Below are 6,859 nucleotides of genomic sequence, written 5' to 3' on the forward strand. Positions count from 1 at the left end.
AAGAATGACAAGGGGCCTCTGGGAGGCTAAGTTAAGCATCCGACTTTGGCTCAGGTCATCATCTCACAGCTCATGAGTTCAAGCCCCACATTGGGCTCTGTGCCGACAGCTCAGAGCCTGCAGCCTATTTCAGATTCTGCATCTCCCTCTCTCTCTGTCCCTCCCCCACTTGTGCTGTGTCTCTCTCAAAAACAAATAAACACTTAAAAAAAATGAGAAAAGTGCTTTTGGGCCCGGTGCTGCAGGGAGATCCTAGAAAAGCGAAATGGAGGGGTGTGTATCTAACCTAATGGTCTGCAACCTGGCCTACAGCGGGAAGCTGGAGGAACTGAAGGAAAGGATCCTGGCTGATAAATCCCTGGTGATTAGAACTGACCGGGACAGCAGAACCACATTGCATTAGGCCTGCTCCGCTGGACACACCAAAATTGTTGAATTCTTGCTGCAGCTTGGAGTGCCTGTGAATGATAAAGATGATGCAGGTTGGTCTCCGCTTCATATTGCTGCGTCTGCTGGCCGGGATGAGATTGTGAAAGCCCTTCTGGGTAAAGGTGCCTAAGTGAATGCAGTCAACCAAAATGGCTGTACTCCCCTACATTATGCAGCTTCCAAAAACAGATACGAGATCGCCGTCATGTTACTGGAAGGCGGGGCTAATCCTGATGCGAAGGACCATTATGAGGCCACAGCAATGCACCAGGCGGCAGCCAAGGGTAACTTGAAGATGATTCATATCCTTCTGTACTACAAAGCATCCACAAATATCCAAGACACTGAGGGTAACACTCCTCTATACTTAGCTTGTGATGAGGAGAAAGTGGAAGAAGCAAAACTGCCGGTGTCCCAAGGAGCAAGTATTTACATTGAGAACAAAGAAGAAAAGACACCCCTGCAAGTGGCCAATGGTGGCCTGGGTTTAATACTCAAGAGGATGGTGGAGAGTCAAGCAGCTGAGATTCATTCTTCCTGTGTGCGTCTGGTGCTTGTCCCCAGTGCCTGGGAAGCTAATGACTCGTGCCCAAAGCACCATCTGCGGATGACAGAGGTCTTTTCTTGTCTTCAGCGTGTCCTATAAACCTGTTGAATGTCGTTCCTGCTGAGGTGTTTGGTCCAAGTTTGCAAATTGCTTTCCAGGCATCAATTCACTGTTGAGATTCTTCTTCTATTGTTGCGTCTGATTCTGTGCTGAATCTTGGTTAATTTCGAGTAAGTGATTCTGTGGCTGTTGTGAGTATTTGGCACCCTCAAGTCCCCTGTGAGGCAGAACAATCCTGGTAGCACCAGGCCATTTGTCCCGCCACGTGTTCCTAGGGAGGTTCTCGTCTTTCAAGCCCACTCAGAAGCTTATACCACATACTTCTGTTTTTCACAACATACATTGCAACTTTATTTTTCTTACAGGAAGAATACCTATATATTTTAAAGGACCAAATTTTTTGTCGGAGGCATGCTACCTGAGTTCAGAATTCATAAACACTAAAATAATGAAAAATAACAGCCTGTGTACTTATGCATCTTTTTAATAAAATGTGTTGTTTTTAAAAAGGAAGTTTGAAAGTACGTATATTAAGTCATCATCCTGTATTGCAAAGAAATGTTAAGCTTGTTACCATGATATGTAACAAAAATGGATTCTGATTTATATTTCAAAAACCAAATATAAAATGATGTGAGAATCAAAAAAAAATGAGAAAAGTAAATAGAGCCTTAGAGATATGTGGGACACTGTCAAACGGACCAACATCTACTGTATGGGAATCCCAGAAGAGAGAGGGGCAGAAAGCATACTTGAGTAGTAATGGCGGAAAACTTCCCAGACAAATTGAGATGTAGATCCATCCTAATTCTAAGGGAATTCAAAGTTCATTAGAATTGTTTATATAAAAGTATACACTTTTAATTCTATGATTTCATCATCTCCATGACCTTGGCTCTTTTCTTAATGTTTATTTATTTAAGAGAGAGAGAAAAAGTGAAAGTGGGGGAGGGGCAAAGAGAGAGTGACTCCCACGCAGGCTCTGTGTCATCAGCACAGAGACTGAAGCAGGGCTTAAACTCAAGAATTATGAGATCACAACCTGAGCCATTATCAAGAGTTGAATGCTCACTTGACTGAGCCACCCAGGTACCCTTCCATGACCTCCATGACCCTCCTAATCCACCTCAGCTACCTACTCCAATGGCCTCACCACAGCCTTTCACTTCACTCAGAATTTCTTCTTCTATTACAACAAGGAAACCAATTACCCCACTTGCTCTACAAAACCTCAATTCTTTATAACTATTTTATTTAGTTACTCCTATTACAATTGTTCCTCAGCTGCATCAAGACCCTCAGTGTGTGATCCCCCATATTTTTGATCTCCCAATCATATTGTACCTTTTTCTCTTCCTTAGCCCAGTTTTGATTTTATACTCTACCTTTTCAAATCTGTTGATTCTTTCTATGAACATCATATTTCACCAAATTCCAACCTTTTCTTATGTCTGTATCTTGGCTGCTGTTGGCTACACCTATATATATAGTAGTATATGTATTTACTACATTGAGATCTAAAAATGTGTGGTCTTCCTCTTCAGAGGATCAATTCTTCTATATTTCCCTAGTTACTTTTTTTAATCTTCTTAGTACCATATCTTCCTCTGAATTTCTTTCTTCTTTACAAAACTTCAACAATGCCACCACTATCCTCACTCATGATAAATAATCTCAGATAAACTATTAATTATCCCCTCCATGTTTTTAACCTGTCATTTGATTATGGCTCTTTCTTATCAACATTTTAACAGAGAAAATATTTTCCAACCTTAACAAATCTCCTTAAAGCTCATATCCAAGTACCCCTGCCTCAGATATCAACTTATCCCCCTTTTTACACCTGCAAGCTTCTTCAATGGATTATCCTAAATGTCTTTATATTCTAACTTCCTAACCTCTTCTTAATCCATAAATATGGTTTTCCTATCTGAATACCTGAAAACTGACCAATGTGATTTTAAATTACAAGTGGCTGAATTCCACAGATAGTCCACACATATTATGCTACTCAGTTATCTTCAGAAAATGCACTATTTACTAGTCCCACTTTGAAATACTCTTTCTTTGGCTTGCATGATACCCAAATACCCTTGGCATTCTCAAAAACATTTCTTGGTTTTTCTTTCCAATTCTTAAATATTGAGTTTAAAGGATGTTTTTCTATATCTTTCTTTTCTTTCACTCAATCAGTGATTCTCAAATATTTTGGGGGTTTTGAGTAAAAGTCACATCTTAGTAGAAGACTCATGAGAGTCTCCATCTTCTTCATCAGTAACAATTTCACAAGACACTTAGTTCCACCATTGGTAGGAGCAACATAACTTAAGGCCAACAAGGTATTTACCTCAATAGAGCTGTTGGTGATAGGAGAAATAATGAGGAAAGGATAGTGGTTTTGAGATGTAGGCTCAACAGGCATAAAAGTACCTTCATTCACTATCAAGTAACGATTTGTGGAGATATGGAAGAACCCATGGAAACTAATAGCAGTATTTGAAGAAGGAGACTTCTACTTATAAAGAAGGTGGGAAATAAAAGCTTTCAGATTTGGATTTGTCTTACAATACTAGTAGGTGAAATTTAGGACATATTGACAGAACACAGAATTAAATAAGTACAAATATATAATATAAAGAAAAGTAGTTTCACACAGTTGGCATTAAGAGAAATAAATGTCAAAGCAAACCTCACTCATTCCCTACTATAATAATTTCCACTGAAAAAACTGGTTCTGTTTTTATTTTATTTATTTTATTATTTTTTAACTTTTCATTGTAATTCCAGTTAGCTAACATGCAGTGAGTGTTATATTAGTTTTAGGTGTATAATATAGTGATTCAACAATTACATACATCATCCAGTGCTCATCATGACAAGTGAACTCCTTAATCCTCATCACCTATTTCACTCATCCACCCCACCTTCCTCCCCTCTAGTAACCATCAGTTTGTTCTCTATAATTAAGTATCAGTGTCTTGATTTGTCTTTCTTTTGCTTTTTTCCCTTTGCTTGTTTGTTTTCTTACATTCTACATATGAGTGGAATCATATAGTATTTGTCTTTCTCAGACTGACTTATTTCACTTACCATTATCCTCTCTAGTTCCATCCATGTCATTACAAATAGCTAGATTTTATTTTTTATGGCTGAATAATATTCCATGTATATGTATACCCCTTCTTTTTGCATGCACCAATCAATGGACATCTGGACTGATTCCATATCTTGGCTATAAATAATGTTGTAGTAAACATGGGGGTGTATGTTTTCCTTTGAATTGCTGTTTTTGTATTCTTTGTATACTGTAAATACACAGGAGTGTGACTGCTGGGTCATATAGTAGTTGTATTTTTAATTCTTGAAGGAAGCCTTTTCACAGTGGCTGCACTAGTTTTCATCCCCATCAAGAGTGCACAAGGGTTCTTTTTCCTCCACATCCTTATCAATACCTGTTGTTTTCTGTATTTGATTTTAGTCATTCTGACAGATGTGAAGTGATTATTTCCTTGTAGTTTTGATTTGCATTTCCTTTGTAATCAGTGATGATGAACATCTTTTCATGTGTCTGTTGGCCATTGTATGCCTTCTTTGGAGAAATGTCCGTTCATGTCTTCTGCCCATTTTTCAGTTGGATTCTTTAAATTTTGGGTATTGAGTTTTAGAAGTTCTTTACATATTTTGGATATATCAGATATATCATTTGCAATATCTTCCCTCATTCTGTAGGTTGCCTTTTAGTTTTGTTGATTGTTTAGTTTGCTGTGCAGAAGCTTTTTACTTTGATGCAGCTCCAAAAGTTTATTTTTGATTTAGTTTCCCTTGCCTCAAGAGACATTTCTAAAAAAAATGTCAAATAAGCTACTGCCTGTGTCCTCTACTAGAATTTTTATGGTTATATGTCTCACATTTAGGCCTTTAATCCATGTTGAATTTATTTTTTGTGTATGGTGTAATAGAGTGGTCCATTTTCTCTCCTTTGCATGTTGCTGTCCAATTTCCCCAACATTATGTGTTGAAGAGAATGTCCTTTTTCCATTGAATATTCTTTCCTGCTTTGTCAAAGATTAGTTGACCATATAGAGTTAGTTCTGTTTGTAAATTTTTTTATGTTTTTTAATTTATTTTTGAGAGACAGAGAGAGACAGACAGTATGAGCAGGGGAGGGTCAGAGACAGAGAGAGACACAGAATCCCAAGCAGGCTCCAAGCTCTGAGCTGTCAGCACTGAGCCCGACTCAGGGCTCAAACCCATGAACCGTAAGATCATGACCTGAGCCGAAGCTGGAGGCTGGATGCTAAACCAACTGAGCCACCCAGGCACCCTGAGTTAGTTCTGTTTTTAAAGGAGATATTGTGTATTTAACCTTTCTCAGCTCTATCCTATAAAGAATTACTCTCTTTACCTTTTGAAGCCTCTCCTACTGCTCTCAGGATACAAACTCAGGTTACAGTTTTCTCACATAAATGTCAATTAATTTTTAAGGAACTATTTTTCTCTAATTTTGTTATTTAGATAAAAATTTCCTCTAAGGAATAATTATACCAATAAGGATTTTCTTCAAGTAAAATCTTCATAGATTTAATATTTATCCATTAAGAAGAAAGCAGATTTTATTTTATTTATTTAATATAATTTATTGTCAAATTGGTTTCCATACAACAGCCAGTGCTCATCCCAGCAAGTGCCATCCTTAATGTCCAAAACTGATTTAATTTTAAAACAAAGAACAGTTTCTTGAAAAAATAATCATATTAACATGTAGTAAGATAATTTCTTAGAAAAAGATTAATCTTTCCACAGCATGTCTATTGTCATATGAAATGTCTGCTCACAATGGGGTGCCTATATGGTGCAGTTGGTTAAGCTTCTGACTTTGGCTCAAGTCATAATCTCACAGCTTGTGGGTTCAGGTGCCGTGTTAGGCTCTGTGCTGACAGCTCAGAGCCTGGAGCCTACTTCTGATTCTGTGTTTCCCTCGCTCTCTGCCCCTCCTTTACTCACACACTCTCTCTCTCAAAAGTAAACAAACATTAAAAATTTTTGTAAAGACCTGCTCATGTCAATTAACTGCATCCATGATAGTTTAAAAATTCTATAAGTAGGTCCCAAGTCTACCTAGTCCCAAGGAACTACCCCAACTTTTATTCCCTGGTTTGTCTTTTATGAAATATATTGAATAAGTAAACAAACAAAAAGTCTTGCTTTCCAATCAGGCAAATACATTCTTTATCTTCTAAACATGTCTTCTCATTTCCAAATCTGTGATTTTATTTATTGTACTGTGTATCTCTCTTGGAAGGCCCATCTTAATCTTTTTTACCTACTTAAATACTACTCATACCTCAAAACCTTGACTACATATATTCTCTTTAAAAGTGTTTGACTGAGGACTTAGCCCATTGTGATCTATTTCTTCTTAGACTTCCTTGCACAAAATAATGTTTTAAATAAGATAGCATATAAAATGTGCTATGCGTAGTCATACATGGGTTCCAAGTGTTTATATTTGTAGGATACGGCCATTGCAATTATTGTTGTTTTGACTATTCCCATAACAGCATATGCTGTCTTTACTATTATTTAACCTTTCATGGTTTTCAATGTCCCCCCAACTAGGCTATTACCTAGAGACCACAGCTTTACTTCTTCACATTGAATACAGCTACCAACACACAAGGCTCAATGAATAATTTAAATAATAAAAACTGAAGAAAAGAAAAGAAAGAAGAGAGAAAAAGGGAGAAAGAAAAGTAGATGCAAAAAATTATGAAACATGAACATGGATCACTAACCTCCAAGTCACTTTATAAACATGTTTTC

General features: G+C 37.3%; 1 pseudogene; it reads left to right on the forward strand.

Annotated features, from left to right (window-relative positions):
• Positions 1-251: 251 nt before the first annotated feature.
• On the forward strand, positions 252-1,511 carry LOC115306786 (annotated as a pseudogene).
• The last annotated feature ends 5,348 nt before the right edge of the window (positions 1,512-6,859 follow it).

This window comes from Suricata suricatta, chromosome 2, assembly GCF_006229205.1.
Source record: "Suricata suricatta isolate VVHF042 chromosome 2, meerkat_22Aug2017_6uvM2_HiC, whole genome shotgun sequence".
Classification (NCBI taxonomy): domain Eukaryota; kingdom Metazoa; phylum Chordata; class Mammalia; order Carnivora; family Herpestidae; genus Suricata; species Suricata suricatta.